Source organism: Crinia signifera, chromosome 3 (assembly GCF_055691185.1).
Source record: "Crinia signifera chromosome 3, ASM5569118v1, whole genome shotgun sequence".
NCBI classification, from domain to species: domain Eukaryota; kingdom Metazoa; phylum Chordata; class Amphibia; order Anura; family Myobatrachidae; genus Crinia; species Crinia signifera.
This window is the reverse complement of record NC_139219.1, coordinates 329,737,180-329,757,071: the sequence shown is the minus strand read 5'-3', so window position 1 is coordinate 329,757,071 and position 19,892 is coordinate 329,737,180. Positions and strand designations below refer to the sequence as shown.

The following is a 19,892-nucleotide window of genomic DNA, read 5'->3' as shown; positions in this document are numbered from 1 at the left end:
CCTTTCTGTAGTACACTGTAGGGTGTTAATCTTTGGTGATCATTAAATACTAGATTACCAAATACTATAATAGAAATTTCGGTGTACGTGCCAGAATGAGAAAAAAATGGGGATCATTAAATGTGGTATCCTGGAATGCAGCGTACAACGGTCTGGTAACAATCATAGGGGATCACCAGACCGCTGCCACTTCTTGCTGTCAGTATACAAGGTGCAATATGTGCTGTGTGCATTTTGTACTAGATCATATCACATCTAGGGGATGACAGCTAAACACCGCCAGTCCGAACGCCCGCCCCCTCCTGGTGACCAAATTCCCTCACTACCATGCAAGGCGATGTGTATGTAAACACATCCTCTCACATGCAACCGAACAAGAGAGCAATCATTCGATATTTGCTGTGCATCAAAGGATTTTTCTCGGTAATAAAAGTCAGTGTAAACATTTTGTGATGTCAGCCGCCTGCTCTAGCATGAGAAGTACCGCCTGCTCTAGTATGAGAAGTACCGCCTAATCTAGCATGAGAAGTACCGCCTGCTCTAGTATGAAAAGTACCGCCTGCTTTAGTATGAGGAGTACCGCCTGCTCTAGTATGAGAAGTACCGCCTGCTCTAGTATGAGAATTACCGCCTGCTCTAGTATGAGAAGTACCGCCTGATCTAGTATGAGAAGTAACACCTGATCTAGTATGAGAAGTACCGCCTGCTCTAGTATGAGAAGTACCGCCTAATCTAGCATGAGAAGTACCGCCTGCTCTAGTATGAAAAGTACCGCCTGCTTTAGTATGAGGAGTACCGCCTGCTCTAGTATGAGAAGTACCGCCTGCTCTAGTATGAGAATTACCGCCTGCTCTAGTATGAGAAGTACCGCCTGCTCTAGTATGGTAAGTAACGCCTGATCTAGTATGAGAAGTACCGCCTGATCAAGAATGAGAAGTACCGCCTGATCTAGCATGAGGAGTACCGCCTGATCTAGTATGAGAAGTACCGCCTGATCTAGTATGAGAAGTACCGCCTGATCTAGTATGAGAAGTACCGCCTGCTCTAGCATGAGAAGTACCGCCTGCTCTAGTATGAGAAGTACCGCCTGCTCTAGCATGAGAAGTACCGCCTGCTCTAGTATGAGAAGTACCGCCTAATCTAGCATGAGAAAAACCGCCTGATCTAGTATGAAAAGTACCGCCTGCTCTAGCATGCGAAGTACCGCCTGCTCTAGCATGCGAAGTACCGCCTGATCTAGTATGAGAAGTACCGCCTGCTCTAGCATGAGAAGTACCGCCTGCTCTAGTATGAGAAGTACCGCCTAATCTAGCATGAGAAAAACCGCCTGATCTAGTATGAGAAGTACCGCCTGCTCTAGTATGAGAAGTACCGCCTGCTTTAGTATGAGGAGTACCGCCTGCTCTAGTATGAGAATTACCACCTGCTCTAGTATGAGAAGTACCGCCTGCTCTAGTATGGTAAGTAACGCCTGATCTAGTATGAGAAGTACCGCCTGATCAAGAATGAGAAGTACCGCCTGATCTAGCATAAGGAGTACTGCCTGATCTAGTATGAGAAGTACCGCCTGATCTAGTATGAGAAGTACCGCCTGATCTAGTATGAGAAGTACTGCCTGCTCTAGCATGAGAAGTACCGCCTGCTCTAGCATGCGAAGTACCGCCTGCTCTAGTATGAGAAGTACCGCCTGCTCTAGTATGAGAAGTACCGCCTGATCTAGTATGAGAAGTAACACCTGATCTAGTATGAGGAGTACCGCCTGATCTAGTATGAGAAGTACCGCCTGATCGAGTATGAAAAGTACAGCCTGCTCTAGCATTAGAAGTACCGCCTGCTCTAGTATGAGAAGTACCGCCTGATCTAGTATGAGAAGTACGGCCTGCTCTAGTATGAGAAGTACCGCCTGATCTAGTAGGAGAAGTACCGCCTGCTCTAGTATGAGAAGTACCGCCTGCTCTAGTATGAGAAGTACCGCCTAATCTAGTATGAGGAGTACCGCCTGATCTAGTATGAGAAGTACCGCCTGATCTAGTATGAGAGGTACCGCCTGATCTAGTATGAGAAGTACCGCCTGATCAAGTATGAGAAGTACCGCCTGATCTAGTATGTGAAGTACAGCCTGCTCTAGTATGAGAAGTACCGCCTGCTCTAGTATGAGAAGTACCGCCTGCTCTAGTATGAGAAGTACCGCCTGCTCTAGTATGAGAAGTACCGCCTGATCTGGTATGAGAAGTACCACCTGCTCTAGCATGAGAAGTACCGCCTGATCTAGTATGAGAAGTACCGCCTGCTCTAGTATGAGAAGTACCTCCTGCTCTAGTATGAGAAATTCCGCCTGATCTAGTATGAGAAGTACCGCCTGATCTAGCATGAGAAGTACCGCCTGATCTAGAATGAGAAGTACCGCCTGCTCTCGTATGAGAAGTTCCGCCTGATCTAGTATGAGAAGTACCGCCTGCTCTAGCATGAGAAGTACCGCCTGATCTAGAATGAGAAGTACCGCCTGCTCTCGTATGAGAAGTTCCGCCTGATCTAGTATGAGAAGGCGATGTGTATGTAAACACATCCTCTCACATGCGACCGAACAAGAGAGCAATCATTCGATATTTGCTGTGCATCAAAGGATTTTTCTCGGTAATAAAAGTCAGTGTAAACATTTTGTGATGTCAGCTGCCTGCTCTAGTATGAGAAGTACCACCTGCTCTAGTATGAGAAGTACCGCCTAATCTAGCATGAGAAGTACCGCCTGATCTAGTATGAGAAGTACCGCCTGCTCTAGTATGAGAAGTACCACCTGCTTTAGTATGAGGAGTACCGCCTGCTCTAGTATGAGAATTACCGCCTGCTCTAGTATGAGAAGTACCGCCTGCTCTAGTATGGTAAGTAACGCCTGATCTAGTATGAGAAGTACCGCCTGATCAAGAATGAGAAGTACCGCCTGATCTAGCATGAGGAGTACCGCCTGATCTAGTATGAGAAGTACCGCCTGATCTAGTATGAGAAGTACCGCCTGATCTAGTATGAGAAGTACTGCCTGCTCTAGCATGAGGAGTACCGCCTGATCTAGTATGAGAAGTACCGCCTGATCTAGTATGAGAAGTACCGCCTGATCTAGTATGAGAAGTACTGCCTGCTCTAGCATGAGAAGTACCGCCTGCTCTAGCATGCGAAGTACCGCCTGATCTAGTATGAGAAGTACCGCCTGATCTAGTATATGAAGTACAGCCTGCTCTAGCATGAGAAGTACCGCCTGCTCTAGTATGAGAAGTACCGCCTAATCTAGCATGAGAAGTACCGCCTGATCTAGTATGAGAAGTACCGCCTACTCTAGTATGAGAAGTACGGCCTGATCTAGTATGGTAAGTAACGCCTGATCTAGTATGAGAAGTACCGCCTGATCAAGAATGAGAAGTACCGCCTGATCTAGCATGAGGAGTACCGCCTGATCTAGTATGAGAAGTACCGCCTGATCTAGTATGAGAAGTACCGCCTGATCTAGTATGAGAAGTACTGCCTGCTCTAGCATGAGAAGTACCGCCTGCTCTAGCATGCGAAGTACCGCCTGATCTAGTATGAGAAGTACCGCCTGATCTAGTATATGAAGTACAGCCTGCTCTAGCATGAGAAGTACCGCCTGCTCTAGTATGAGAAGTACCGCCTAATCTAGCATGAGAAGTACCGCCTGATCTAGTATGAGAAGTACCGCCTACTCTAGTATGAGAAGTACCGCCTGCTTTAGTATGAAAAGTACCGCCTGCTCTAGCATTAGAAGTACCGCCTGCTCTAGTATGAGAAGTACCGCCTGATCTAGTATGAGAAGTACGGCCTGCTCTAGTATGAGAAGTACCGCCTGATCTAGTAGGAGAAGTACCGCCTGCTCTAGTATGAGAAGTACCACCTGCTCTAGTATGAGAAGTACCGCCTGATCTAGTATGAGGAGTACCGCCTGATCTAGTATGAGAAGTACCGCCTGCTCTAGTATGAGAAGTACCTCCTGCTCTAGTATGAGAAATTCCGCCTGATCTAGTATGAGAAGTACCGCCTGATCTAGCATGAGAAGTACCGCCTGATCTAGAATGAGAAGTACCGCCTGCTCTCGTATGAGGAGTACCGCCTGATCTAGTATGAGAAGTACCGCCTTATCTAGTATGAGAGGTACCGCCTGATCTAGTATGAGAAGTACCGTCTGATCAAGTATGAGAAGTACCGCCTGATCTAGTATGTGAAGTACCGCCTGATCTAGTATGAGAAGTACCGCCTGCTCTAGTATGAGAAGTACCGCCTGATCTAGTATGAGAAGTACCGCCTGCTCTAGTATGAGAAGTACCGCCTGATCTGGTATGAGACGTACCACCTGCTCTAGCATGAGAAGTACCGCCTGATCTAGTATGAGAAGTACCGCCTGCTCTAGTATGAGAAGTACCTCCTGCTCTAGTATGAGAAATTCCGCCTGATCTAGTATGAGAAGTACCGCCTGATCTAGCATGAGAAGTACCGCCTGATCTAGAATGAGAAGTACCGCCTGCTCTCGTATGAGAAGTTCCGCCTGATCTAGTATGAGAAGTACGGCCTGCTCTAGTATGAGAAGTACCGCCTGATCTAGTAGGAGAAGTACCGCCTGCTCTAGTATGAGAAGTACCACCTGCTCTAGTATGAGAAGTACCGCCTGATCTAGTATGAGGAGTACCGCCTGATCTAGTATGAGAAGTACCGCCTGATCTAGTATGAGAGGTACTGCCTGATCTAGTATGAGAAGTACCGCCTGATCAAGTATGAGAAGTACTGCCTGATCTAGTATATGAAGTACAGCCTGCTCTAGCTTGAGAAGTACCGCCTGATCTAGTATGAGAAGTACCGCCTGCTCTAGTATGAGAAGTACCGCCTGATCTAGTATGAGAAGTACCGCCTGCTCTAGTATGAGAAGTACCGCCTGATCTGGTATGAGAAGTACCACCTGCTCTAGCATGAGAAGTACCACCTGATCTAGTATGAGAAGTACCGCCTGCTCTAGTATGAGAAGTACCTCCTGCTCTAGTATGAGAAATTCCGCCTGATCTAGTATGAGAAGTACCGCCTGATCTAGCATGAGAAGTACCGCCTGATCTAGAATGAGAAGTACCGCCTGCTCTCGTATGAGAAGTTCCGCCTGATCTAGTATGAGAAGGCGATGTGTATGTAAACACATCCTCTCACATGCGACCGAACAAGAGAGCAATCATTCGATATTTGCTGTGCATCAAAGGATTTTTCTCGGTAATAAAAGTCAGTGTAAACATTTTGTGATGTCAGCTGCCTGCTCTAGTATGAGAAGTACCACCTGCTCTAGTATGAGAAGTACCGCCTAATCTAGCATGAGAAGTACCGCCTGATCTAGTATGAGAAGTACCGCCTGCTCTAGTATGAGAAGTACCACCTGCTCTAGTATGAGGAGTACCGCCTGCTCTAGTATGAGAAGTACCGCCTGCTCTAGTATGAGAATTACCGCCTGCTCTAGTATGAGAAGTACCGCCTGCTCTAGTATGGTAAGTAACGCCTGATCTAGTATGAGAAGTACCGCCTGATCAAGAATGAGAAGTACCGCCTGATCTAGCATGAGGAGTACCGCCTGATCTAGTATGAGAAGTACCGCCTGATCTAGTATGAGAAGTACCGCCTGATCTAGTATGAGAAGTACTGCCTGCTCTAGCATGAGAAGTACCGCCTGCTCTAGCATGCGAAGTACCGCCTGATCTAGTATGAGAAGTACCGCCTGCTCTAGCATGAGAAGTACCGCCTGCTCTAGTATGAGAAGTACCGCCTAATCTAGCATGAGAAGTACCGCCTGATCTAGTATGAGAAGTACCGCCTACTCTAGTATGAGAAGTACCGCCTGCTTTAGTATGAAAAGTACCGCCTGCTCTAGCATTAGAAGTACCGCCTGCTCTAGTATGAGAAGTACCGCCTGATCTAGTATGAGAAGTACGGCCTGCTCTAGTATGAGAAGTACCGCCTGATCTAGTAGGAGAAGTACCGCCTGCTCTAGTATGAGAAGTACCACCTGCTCTAGTATGAGAAGTACCGCCTGATCTAGTATGAGGAGTACCGCCTGATCTAGTATGAGAAGTACCGCCTTATCTAGTATGAGAGGTACCGCCTGATCTAGTATGAGAAGTACCGCCTGATCAAGTATGAGAAGTACCGCCTGATCTAGTATGTGAAGTACAGCCTGCTCTAGCTTGAGAAGTACCGCCTGATCTAGTATGAGAAGTACCGCCTGCTCTAGTATGAGAAGTACCGCCTGATCTAGTATGAGAAGTACCGCCTGCTCTAGTATGAGAAGTACCGCCTGATCTGGTATGAGAAGTACCACCTGCTCTAGCATGAGAAGTACCGCCTGATCTAGTATGAGAAGTACCGCCTGCTCTAGTATGAGAAGTACCTCCTGCTCTAGTATGAGAAATTCCGCCTGATCTAGTATGAGAAGTACCGCCTGATCTAGCATGAGAAGTACCGCCTGATCTAGAATGAGAAGTACCGCCTGCTCTCGTATGAGAAGTTCCGCCTGATCTAGTATGAGAAGTACGGCCTGCTCTAGTATGAGAAGTACCGCCTGATCTAGTAGGAGAAGTACCACCTGCTCTAGTATGAGAAGTACCGCCTGATCTAGTATGAGGAGTACAGCCTGATCTAGTATGAGAAGTACCGCCTGATCTAGTATGAGAGGTACTGCCTGATCTAGTATGAGAAGTACCGCCTGATCAAGTATGAGAAGTACCGCCTGATCTAGTATATGAAGTACAGCCTGCTCTAGCTTGAGAAGTACCGCCTGATCTAGTATGAGAAGTACCGCCTGCTCTAGTATGAGAAGTACAGCCTGCTCTAGCTTGAGAAGTACCGCCTGATCTAGTATGAGAAGTACCGCCTGGTCTAGTATGAGGAGTACAGCCTGCTCTAGCTTGAGAAGTACCGCCTGATCTAGTATGAGAAGTACCGCCTGCTCTAGTATGAGAAGTACCGCCTGATCTGGTATGAGAAGTACCACCTGCTCTAGCATGAGAAGTACCACCTGATCTAGTATGAGAAGTACCGCCTGCTCTAGTATGAGAAGTACCGCCTGATCTAGTATGAGAAGTACCGCCTTATCTAGTATGAGAAGTACCGCCTGATCTAGCATGAGAAGTACCGCCTGATCTAGTATGAGAAGTACCGCCTGATCTAGCATGAGAAGTACCGCCTTATCTAGTATGAGAAGTACCACCTGATCTAGTATGAGAAGTACCGCCTGCTCTAGTATGAGAAGTACCTCCTGCTCTAGTATGAGAAATTCCGCCTGATCTAGTATGAGAAGTACCGCCTGATCTAGCATGAGAAGTACCGCCTGATCTAGAATGAGAAGTACCGCCTGCTCTCGTATGAGAAGTTCCGCCTGATCTAGTATGAGAAGGCGATGTGTATGTAAACACATCCTCTCACATGCGACCGAACAAGAGAGCAATCATTCGATATTTGCTGTGCATCAAAGGATTTTTCTCGGTAATAAAAGTCAGTGTAAACATTTTGTGATGTCAGCCGCCTGCTCTAGCATGAGAAGTACCGCCTGCTCTAGTATGAGAAGTACCGCCTAATCTAGCATGAGAAGTACCGCCTGATCTAGTATGAGGAGTACCGCCTGATCTAGTATGAGAAGTACCGCCTTATCTAGTATGAGAGGTACCGCCTGATCTAGTATGAGAAGTACCGCCTGATCAAGTATGAGAAGTACCGCCTGATCTAGTATGTGAAGTACAGCCTGCTCTAGCTTGAGAAGTACCGCCTGATCTAGTATGAGAAGTACCGCCTGCTCTAGTATGAGAAGTACCGCCTGATCTAGTATGAGAAGTACCGCCTGCTCTAGTATGAGAAGTACCGCCTGATCGTGTATGAGAAGTACCACCTGCTCTAGCATGAGAAGTACCGCATGATCTAGTATGTGAAGTACAGCCTGCTCTAGCTTGAGAAGTACCGCCTGATCTAGTATGAGAAGTACCGCCTGCTCTAGTATGAGAAGTACCGCCTGATCTAGTATGAGAAGTACCGCCTGCTCTAGTATGAGAAGTACCGCCTGATCTGGTATGAGAAGTACCACCTGCTCTAGCATGAGAAGTACCGCCTGATCTAGTATGAGAAGTACCGCCTGCTCTAGTATGAGAAGTACCTCCTGCTCTAGTATGAGAAATTCCGCCTGATCTAGTATGAGAAGTACCGCCTGATCTAGCATGAGAAGTACCGCCTGATCTAGAATGAGAAGTACCGCCTGCTCTCGTATGAGAAGTTCCGCCTGATCTAGTATGAGAAGTACGGCCTGCTCTAGTATGAGAAGTACCGCCTGATCTAGTAGGAGAAGTACCGCCTGCTCTAGTATGAGAAGTACCACCTGCTCTAGTATGAGAAGTACCGCCTGATCTAGTATGAGGAGTACCGCCTGATCTAGTATGAGAAGTACCGCCTGATCTAGTATGAGAGGTACTGCCTGATCTAGTATGAGAAGTACCGCCTGATCAAGTATGAGAAGTACCGCCTGATCTAGTATATGAAGTACAGCCTGCTCTAGCTTGAGAAGTACCGCCTGATCTAGTATGAGAAGTACCGCCTGCTCTAGTATGAGAAGTACAGCCTGCTCTAGCTTGAGAAGTACCGCCTGATCTAGTATGAGAAGTACCGCCTGGTCTAGTATGAGGAGTACAGCCTGCTCTAGCTTGAGAAGTACCGCCTGATCTAGTATGAGAAGTACCGCCTGCTCTAGTATGAGAAGTACCGCCTGATCTGGTATGAGAAGTACCACCTGCTCTAGCATGAGAAGTACCACCTGATCTAGTATGAGAAGTACCGCCTGCTCTAGTATGAGAAGTACCGCCTGATCTAGTATGAGAAGTACCGCCTTATCTAGTATGAGAAGTACCGCCTGATCTAGCATGAGAAGTACCGCCTGATCTAGTATGAGAAGTACCGCCTGATCTAGCATGAGAAGTACCGCCTTATCTAGTATGAGAAGTACCACCTGATCTAGTATGAGAAGTACCGCCTGCTCTAGTATGAGAAGTACCTCCTGCTCTAGTATGAGAAATTCCGCCTGATCTAGTATGAGAAGTACCGCCTGATCTAGCATGAGAAGTACCGCCTGATCTAGAATGAGAAGTACCGCCTGCTCTCGTATGAGAAGTTCCGCCTGATCTAGTATGAGAAGGCGATGTGTATGTAAACACATCCTCTCACATGCGACCGAACAAGAGAGCAATCATTCGATATTTGCTGTGCATCAAAGGATTTTTCTCGGTAATAAAAGTCAGTGTAAACATTTTGTGATGTCAGCCGCCTGCTCTAGCATGAGAAGTACCGCCTGCTCTAGTATGAGAAGTACCGCCTAATCTAGCATGAGAAGTACCGCCTGATCTAGTATGAGAAGTACCGCCTGCTCTAGTATGAAAAGTACCGCCTGCTTTAGTATGAGGAGTACCGCCTGCTCTAGTATGAGAAGTAGCGCCTGCTCTAGTATGAGAATTACCGCCTGCTCTAGTATAAGAAGTACCGCCTGCTCTAGTCTGGTAAGTAACGCCTGATCTAGTATGAGAAGTACCGCCTGATCAAGAATGAGAAGTACCGCCTGATCTAGCATGAGGAGTACCGCCTGATCTAGTATGAGAAGTACCGCCTGATCTAGTATGAGAAGTACCGCCTGATCTAGTATGAGTACTGCCTGCTCTAGCATGAGAAGTACCGCCTGCTCTAGCATGCGAAGTACCGCCTGATCTAGTATGAGAAGTACCGCCTGCTCTAGCATGAGAAGTACCGCCTGCTCTAGTATGAGAAGTACCGCCTAATCTAGCATGAGAAGTACCGCCTGATCTAGTATGAGAAGTACCGCCTGCTCTAGTATGAGAAGTACCGCCTGCTTTAGTATGAGGAGTACCGCCTGCTCTAGTATGAGAAGTACCGCCTGCTCTAGTATGAGAATTACCGCCTGCTCTAGTATGAGAAGTACCGCCTGCTCTAGTATGGTAAGTAACGCCTGATCTAGTATGAGAAGTACCGCCTGATCAAGAATGAGAAGTACCGCCTGATCTAGCATGAGGAGTACCGCCTGATCTAGTATGAGAAGTACCGCCTGATCTAGTATGAGAAGTACCGCCTGATCTAGTATGAGAAGTACTGCCTGCTCTAGCATGAGAAGTACCGCCTGCTCTAGCATGCGAAGTACCGCCTGCTCTAGTATGAGAAGTACCGCCTGCTCTAGTATGAGAAGTACCGCCTGATCTAGTATGAGAAGTAACACCTGATCTAGTATGAGGAGTACCGCCTGATCTAGTATGAGAAGTACCGCCTGATCTAGTATGAAAAGTACCGCCTGCTCTAGCATTAGAAGTACCGCCTGCTCTAGTATGAGAAGTACCGCCTGATCTAGTATGAGAAGTACGGCCTGCTCTAGTATGAGAAGTACCGCCTGATCTAGTAGGAGAAGTACCGCCTGCTCTAGTATGAGAAGTACCACCTGCTCTAGTATGAGAAGTACCGCCTGATCAAGTATGAGAAGTACCGCCTGATCTAGTATGTGAAGTACAGCCTGCTCTAGCTTGAGAAGTACCGCCTGATCTAGTATGAGAAGTACCGCCTGCTCTAGTATGAGAAGTACCGCCTGATCTAGTATGAGAAGTACCGCCTGCTCTAGTATGAGAAGTACCGCCTGATCTGGTATGAGAAGTACCACCTGCTCTAGCATGAGAAGTACCGCCTGATCTAGTATGAGAAGTACCGCCTGCTCTAGTATGAGAAGTACCTCCTGCTCTAGTATGAGAAATTCCGCCTGATCTAGTATGAGAAGTACCGCCTGATCTAGCATGAGAAGTACCGCCTGATCTAGAATGAGAAGTACCGCCTGCTCTCGTATGAGAAGTTCCGCCTGATCTAGCATGAGAAGTACCGCCTGATCTAGAATGAGAAGTACCGCCTGCTCTCGTATGAGAAGTTCCGCCTGATCTAGTATGAGAAGTACCGCCTGATCTAGTATGAGAAGTACCGCCTGATCTAGTATGAGGAGTACTGCCTGCTCTAGTATGAAAAAGTACCGCCTGATCTAGTATGAGAAGTACCTCCTGATCTAGAATGAGAAGTACCGCCTGCTCTAGTATGAGAAGTACCACCTGCTCTAGTATGCGAAGTACCGCCTGATCTAGTATGAGAAGTACCGCCTGATCTAGAATGAGAAGTACCGCCTGCACATATTTTTTGGGCTTGCGGTGTGAACTACGTGGGACTGCGCACCGCAAGCCTAAAAGAAACAAGGGCAAAATGTAATAAGATGTGAGAATCAGAGTGAGAGATTTTGGGAGAGTTGTTCGAATTCTTTTTTAGTTGTAATCATTTACACTGGAAAAAAAATGATTGCCGCTTTTTAAAAAAATTGGAAAAACTCTCCCAAAATCTCTCACTCTGATTCTCACACCCTATTACATTTGGTGCACGGTGTGATGTGATCTACACGCGATGCTATTTGAACTAAAAAGTTCAAACCTTATGGACACCATAAGAGAGATAGGTATCTTACCCCTATTGGTCAGAGCTATGGGGGCATGAGCCCCATTCCTGCACCAGCGAGTAAGCACCATAATTCTACTGCTGGCCATACACGCTGCGATACGGGCGTGCGTTCGGTGCTTAACTAGCACGCATCACATCACATCGCATTGCCTGTGTTTGCGTTGTGCATGCGATGCGATGCAATGTGATGAAAACTAAGTACAAAAAGTATGTGCAAGCACATACTTTTTGTACTGTGCGATGAGGTGCCGCGGGAGCGCGCACCTCAAAGCACATAATGCACAGCCCGGCATCGCAGCGTGTATGGGCTGCTTACCACCTGCTCCTGTCATTTTAATTTTTACTTACTTCAGTTCAATGTAGCGCTGAGCACAAGCGGGACTTTGCCCTCTCATCCTTAGCACATTAAAGGGGTGATTCTGGTTGGTTTGCAAACTCCTTCTTTAAAACCATGCTGCACTGCAGGTGGGGAAGATGTAACAGGTGCAGAGAGATTTACATTTGGGTGAGTTACTTTGTTTCTGTGCAGGGTAAATACTGACTGCTTTATTCTTACACTGCAATTTAGATTTCAGTTTGAACACACCTCGCCCAACTCATTCGCATGTAACATCTGCCCCACCAGCAGCGCAGCATGGTTTTGTCTATTAAAGAAGGAGTTTGCTTTTGCAAACCAACCAGAATCACCTCTAAATGCTTAATATAGCACATGTAACTAAGATATTTTTGTAAATAAACATTTCAATGTGGGTACTTTCCCTTTCTGCATCATGCATGTGTATCGTCATACATGTAAGGTGTTGACATGTGCATGTGTTTATGTAGCGTCTCCTTGTACTACATTTATATAGCAATATCAAACTGTCCCTTTAACCCAAAACGCTCATGAATTACACAGGTTCTGTGGCTGATTAAAACTAAGTGACATGCAGGCTTGAAATAAGTCAGCCATGGAATCTGTATAATTCATGAGTGTCCTGGTGTAAAGGGACATTATGGTAAGGCCGCTATTACTGTATATTAACATGAGTTTACTGAGTTGGGGTGACACTTTATATAAAGACTTGCAACTGTGTCAGAGGGAAATCCTTCCAACATTATCCATTTCCACATTTTACTAACCGAATGGATGGGTAATACACAGTATACCAGCATTAAATGAAATTAGGCCGCAGTCCTGGGAATATTATAATGTAGCAGAAGATGATCACACTGAAGTCATTTCTAGTCATTAATGCTACATTGCACAGACGCAGGACATACATTGTGTCAATATAGTATGGATTGCGAAAAGGTAATTTTGTATGTCCCCAAGATGAGCCAAAAGTGTTTAAGGGCAACTCGCTTTCTAAGTCCCAATGTTTCTTATGTGCTAATTAACCACAGCACCCCCCCCCCCCTCCTCCCCACCCCCCCAAGTCACCGAACCTTGTACAGCTGTACCCCCAGACCTCTTCTGATCCTTTATAAACTAGCTGAAGTAGAATAAACTACATTCACACATAGAATAATCGGCATGTACTGTATTTGGGGCACAGAGGTTACTTTATAACTGCACTATTTATACATTTCTTACCCGACAGCAAATAGTTAAAGTTCAAGCCCCGCTAGGCTACTGTATATTATAGGGTTTATAATTAACGCTTGTTCTAAAAACTGCTTGTCTGACAATAGCTGGATGCTGCACAGTAAATAGTTATTATAAGTGCTGCATACTGTTATTTGCAAGTTAGACCCAAGGCTGTAACTATTATTATTATTATTATTACTATTATTATTATTATTATTATTATTATTATTATTATTATATATCATTATCTGTTTTTTTTATTTTGTGGCCATTTAATTCTTCCAATTTTTCCCCATCCGTTACCTGCCCCCATAAATGACCCCACCTGTCCCCATTATCTTGTACTGTTAAAAGCTGGATTCCTGGATGACCCTTTAGTAAATAGGCAGTGGTAGAAACGTTTGGGTCCTTGTAGAGAGGGTGCAGGCAGGTCACCCTGGGGGATAATAGATAATAGAGGTAATGGTATCAGGAGACTGTGTGCAGCCCTTACCTGGAGGATGACTGTGTATAGAGGCTGAGCTTCTGGCAGAGGTCTATGCAGTCTACGAGATGCTTATGATATTTATATAGAGAGATCCAGACTGAGTCATCAGGGGGGAATGTACCAGCAGTCTGCAGGCAGAGGATTCTGGAAGAGGGAGTGCATCCCTCTGCTGGTCCTGCAGGGCTGCGCTGCCTCCACATCCCCAGTAGAGGGCGCACACAGACAGAACTGTCTCAGCATTATAGTTCTGACACAATGACATTATACAAAATATTTATATCGCTTTTCAGAGACTGTACTGTACTTACTGTGTTATTTCTTATCGTCACTTGAACAAGTGTAAATGGGGTGTAGTTATAGACAATGTAGCAGAATATTAGTAAAGAGAAAGATTCTTTATAATATCACAGAGACAATATTTTTTATTTGACAGTTTTTTGTTATGTTTTTTTGTTCACAGCCACAAAATACTTTGGTCCCCAAAAGTCCGATGGCTGGAAACGCCCACAGTTTTGTACCCTCCCGGGCAGAGGTGGATTGGCCATAGTGGCAACAGGGAAGATTCCCGGTGGGCTGAAGTACTTACCTACCCGCCCGGAATGGCTGTGAGGGGCCCAAAAATAGGGTTCCCCTCCTGGCCCAACGAAAGGGTGGGAAAGTGTCTCGAATTCAGCCCCCACACCACCCCTCTGCTGGCCTCCTCCCCCTCTACTGGTCAATACCTCCTCCCCACTTACAGGAAAGGCTGCAGAGAGTCTGCTCTCCAGGATTGGGATGGCCATCAATGCAGTCACTATCGATGGTCACCATCGATGGTGATACTGCAACCAGCCATCTATGGTAACAATCTATGTTATGGATGATCATCCACTTTTACAGACTGCCCACCACACTCAGGGGGAGATTCTGGGCGGGATTCTCTAAGCTAAAAATGCGGTAAAAACCCGTTATCGGGGTTTTTACTGCATTTTGGGATGCTGTAAGCATCCCCCGCCGGGTTACCGCGGCGGGGGGCATCGCCAGAAAAATCTGGCGATGCCCCATAGAAGCCAATGGGCTTCTATCGCAACCCTCCGCCGCCCCGCGCCGACCCCCCGCCGCCCCGCATCGCCCCCTCCCCCCTCACCTGTGTCCGGGCAGCACAGCGCAGTGCTGCCCGGACCTGTGACCTCCTCCCTGCACTGATCCTCTTCCGGGTGCAGGGAGGAGGAGAGCCCGGTGCAGCAGCAGCAGCGCCGGGTGATGGAGGGAGGGGAGAGACGCCGGGACCTGCTGGGACCCGGCGACTCTCACCGCAAAGGACAGCTCTTAACGCAAGAGCTGTCCTTTGCCTTAATTATCGCATATGTTACAGCATATGCGATAATTAAATATGCAATGGGCGGCGAAGGGGGGCAGAGATTCTTAGAGAATCTCCCCCTCAGTACGCTACATTGTGCCCATTCATCCTGTTATCCCACCTCTGCAGTACAGTAGCGCTGCCACCCAGTGATGGCACCGCTCCCATAGCCACACGCAGGGCCGTTTCTAGACAATTTAGCACCCAGGGCGAAGGAAAAAAAATGCGCCCCCCCCCAATGAAATACATTACATGGTACTGCGGAAATTGCGCGCGCCGGAGGCGCGCGCCGAAATAGGGGGTGTGGCTTAATTTAAAAGGGGGTGTGGTTTAATATAAGGGCGTGGTCTAGCAGGAAGACAATTACCTTACATCACACATTTGCATTCTGCATGACCAGACATTGGTTACCGCAGGAATTGTCATTGTCCTCCCGCACTCAAATTGGCCGGCTGAAGGCCACACAGGGACTTAGTACACCTCACAGATCAAGGCCAAACAATGACAGGCTACTTAAATCATTATACACTATTTATCCGTGATGACAATTACACTTTACGCCGCACACCGTGATGACAATTACACATTATGTCACACACCGTTATGACATTTACACATTATGTCACACACACCGTGATGACAATTACACATTATGTCGCACACCGTGATGCCCATTAGACCCCACACCGTAATGGCCATTACAAATTATGCCCCACGCGCTGCTGACGCACAACTGATGCCGTTTACTAATATGCCCCCACAGTGCCAGATATGCCCCCACAGCGCCACACATATATACCCCCACAGTGACAGCTATGCCCCCACAGTGCCACACATGCCACCAGTGCCAAATATGCCCCCACAGTGCCAGATATGCCCCCACAGCGCCACAAATATATACCCCCACAGTGCCACACATATGCCCCCACAGTGCCACAGATATATGCCCCCCACAGTGCCAGATATGCCCCCACAGCGCCACATATGCCCCCACAGCGCCACATATGCCCCCACAGCGCCAAATATGCCCCCACAGTGCCACATATGCCCCCACAGTGCCACACTTATGCCCCCATAGTGCCAAACATATGCCCCCACAGTGCCAAACATATGCCCCCACAGTGCCAAATATGCCCCCACAGTGCCACAGATGTATGCCCCCACAGTGCCAAATATGCCTCAACAGTGCCATAGATCTATGCCCCCACAGTGCCAAACTCACTGTTTCTGTGTCTCCCCCTGTGCCATCGCCTCTGCTGCTGCTTCCTTGGGGAGTGCTGCTGCAGCGCTGATTCCTTGCCCTTCACTGTGTAGTGTGTACTTGTCTGTCCTGAGCCGTCGCCCATCAGCCATTCATACCCCGCGGGCTGGCTCCTTATTGGCTGCCAGCCCGCGAGCGCTGATAGGCTGACAGCCCAGTGACACACTAAGCGAGGGGGAGGGACAGACGCGCGATGCGTTCCCCTCCCCTCCCTCTGCTTGTGTGTGGACGCCGGGGAGGAGGCTGCTGCGGCGCCTGCGGCATTGGGTAAGCTGCAGGGCGCCCCGGCTGTCAAACAGAGGCGGACAAGCCGTGCGGCGCCCCGGGCTGCTGCACGGCTTGTCCGCCTCTAGAAACGGCCCTGGCCACACGGCATGTTATACCAGAGCCGGCCCTAGCCTAAATGACGCCCTAGGCAAGATTTTGGCTGGTGCCCCCTAGCACCGCCACTAGTTCCGCCTCTGACTCTTCTCCCCTTTCCCAGCACCATCAACCCTCATCATAGCAGTCATCATTTTGGTGCTCCTACCCGCAATATTTTAAATAGAAACAGTGCACACATTCGGTGAGCAGCCCAAACAGGGGTGTGTTCTTGCTGGGAAGGGGCATGGCCACCCAATAGTACCCCCAATTCAAATTATGCCACACAGTAATGCCACTTTATTCACATTATATCATGCAATGGTGTCCCTTATTCACGTTACATCACACAGTAGTACCACTTTACCTTATGTACATTACTCCTCACATTATTCACATTATACCCTTAGAAAAAAATCCTGAGAAAATATTGTATTTTAAGCACCTCCATGGCCACACTGCAACCCAGCACAAAGCAATGTGTGCTGGGCAGAGGAGAAGAGCTGCAGCTGCTGCTGTCACTTAAGGGGAGGGGGCCCGGGGCTCCCACTGGGCCCTTCCATCAGACTTTGGCCTGGGTAATTTGTACCCCCTACCCCTTTCTCTCGGCACCCCTGATAATACCACACAGTAATGCCCCTTACACATGACACACATTATTAATGTCTTTATAACCATAATACCCCTTACACATTATGCCAACCTTTATTAATGCCCTTCATACACATAATAACACACATAATGCCCCTTACACATATGTTGCACATTATTAATGCCCTTATACACCTGACACACATAATGCCCATTACACAATGTTGCACATTATTAATGCCCTTATACACATGACACACATAATGCCTGTTACACATATGTCACACATTATTAATGCATTTATACATGACACACATAATGCCCCTTACACATATGCTGAACACTATTGCACAACCAACCCACCCCCAGACAGCACTCTAACCAGCCGCTAACACTGTGACCTCTGCCTCTGCTTGGATACAGATGTTTCCTAATACATCTTGCCTCAATAGGCCATGCAGCTCCTGGCCAGTTCTGCTAACGTTGGGTGCATTTTTTGCTGAAAATTTGTATTATTTGCATTGTTATGACCAGCACACAGAAGGAGCTTCCAATGATTAAAATGATATGCGGCATGCCTATATTCTGTGTGTGACTGTGGCTGTACCTGCATACGGAATGCTATGTTACAGTGATTTCCATGAATACACTATTTCATATGCAGATACAGCCTCACTCACACACAGAATATAGGCATGCTGCATATCATTTTAATCAGCAGAAGCTGCTGATGCCCCTAGGCATTCCAAATGCCCTAGGCAATTGCCTAGTTTGCCTATGCCTAAGGCCGGCTCTGTGTTATACCTCCGGTGCTGCCCATGTCGGGTCACTTCTGCAACATTTTTATTTTCCAATACGCCACTTTGGTAACTTGGTAAAGAGTCGGAAAAGTCAGGTTCAGCCTCAGCTGGCAGTTTCTCCATCCTGGTATTTAAAGTGGCAAATCCTGGAACTGCCTGCAGTCAGACTTACTGTGCGCTTGTTTGTGTGTCGCATATCAGGGGCAAGTCCAGGAACTGCCTGCAGTCAGACTTACTGTGCGCTTGTTTGTGTGTCGCATACCAGGGGCAAGTCCAGGAACTGCCTGCAGTCAGACTTACTGTATGCTTGTTTGTGTGTCGCATACCAGGGGCAAGTCCAGGTACTGCCTGCAGTCAGACTTACTGTGCGCTTGTGTGTGTGGCATACCAGGAGCAAGTCCAGGAACTGCCTGCAGTCAGACTTACTGTATGCTTGTTTGTGTGTCGCATACCAGGGGCAAGTCCAGGAACTGCCTGCAGTCAGATTTACTGTACGCTTGTGTGTGTGGCATACCAGGGGCAAGTCCAGGTACTGCCTGCAGTCAGACTTACTGTGCGCTTGTGTGTGTCATACCAGGGGCGAGTCCAGGTACTGCCTGCAGTCAGACTTACTGTACGCTTGTGTGTGTGGCATACTAGAGGCAAGTACAAGAACTGCCTGCAGTCAGACTTACTGTACGTTTGTATGTGTGTCATACCAGGAGCAAGTCCAGGAACTGCCTGCAGTCAGACTTACTGTACGCTTGTGTGTGTGGCATACCAGGGGCGAGTCGAGGAACTGCCTGCAGTCAGACTTACTGTACGCTTGTGTGTGTGGCATACCAGGAGCGAGTCCAGGAACTGCCTGCAGTCAGACTTACTGTACGCTTGTTTGTGTGGCATACCAGGGGAAAGTCCAGGTACTGCCTGCAGTCAGACTTACTGTGCGCTTGTGTGTGTGGCATACCAGGGGCAAGTCCAGGAACTGCCTGCAGTCAGACTTACTGTACGCTTGTGTGTGTGGCATACCAGGAGCAAGTCCAGGAACTGCCTGCAGTCAGACTTACTGTACGCTTGTGTGTGTGGCATACCAGGAGCAAGTCCAGGAAATGCCTACAGTCAGACTTACTGTGCGCTTGTGTGTGTGGCATACCAGGAGCAAGTCCAGGAACTGCCTGCAGTCAGACTTACTGTACGCTTGCGTGTGTGTCATACCAGGAGCAAGTCCAGGAACTGCCTGCAGTCAGACTTTCTGTACGCTTGTGTGTGTGGCATACCAGGGGGAAGTCCAGGAACTGCCTGCAGTCAGACTTACAGTGCGCTTGTGTGTGTGGCATACCAGGAGCAAGTCCAGGAACTGCCTGCAGTCAGACTTACTGTATGCTTGTGTGTGTGGCATACCAGGGGCAAGTCCAGGTACTGCCTGCAGTCAGACTTACTGTGCGCTTGTGTGTGTGTGTGGCATACCAGGAGCAAGTACAGGAACTGCCTGCAGTCAGACTTACTGTGCGCTTGTGTGTGTGGCATACCAGGGGCAAGTCCAGGTACTACCTGCAGTCAGACTTACTGTGCGCTTGTGTGTGTGGCATACCAGGAGTGAGTCCAGGAACTGCCTGCAGTCAGACTTACTGTGCGCTTGTGTGTGTGTCATACCAGGAGCAAGTCCAGGAACTGCCTGCAGTCAGACTTACTGTACGCTTGTATGTGTGGCATACCAGGAGCAAGTCCAGGAACTGCCTACAGTCAGACTTACTGTGCGCTTGTGTGTGTGGCATACCAGGGGCAAGTCCAGGAACTGCCTGCAGTCAGACTTACTGTACGCTTGTGTGTGTGGCATACCAGGGGCAAGTCCAGGTACTGCCTGCAGTCAGACTTACTGTGCGCTTGTGTGTGTCATACCAGGAGCAAGTCCAGGTACTGCCTGCAGTCAGACTTACTGTACGCTTGTGTGTGTG

At 47.9% G+C, this 19,892-nt stretch overlaps 1 protein-coding gene across 1 annotated transcript in view; it reads right to left on the bottom strand.

The window, feature by feature from the left end:
• The window catches only part of CLU (clusterin), a 32,427-nt gene extending 18,656 nt beyond the window's left edge, over positions 1-13,771 (bottom strand). The window contains exon 1 of the mRNA XM_083178854.1: positions 13,614-13,771. The gene's annotated coding sequence lies outside the window, so the exon portion shown is untranslated. The remainder of the gene's footprint in view (positions 1-13,613) is intronic.
• Positions 13,772-19,892: the final 6,121 nt, after the last annotated feature.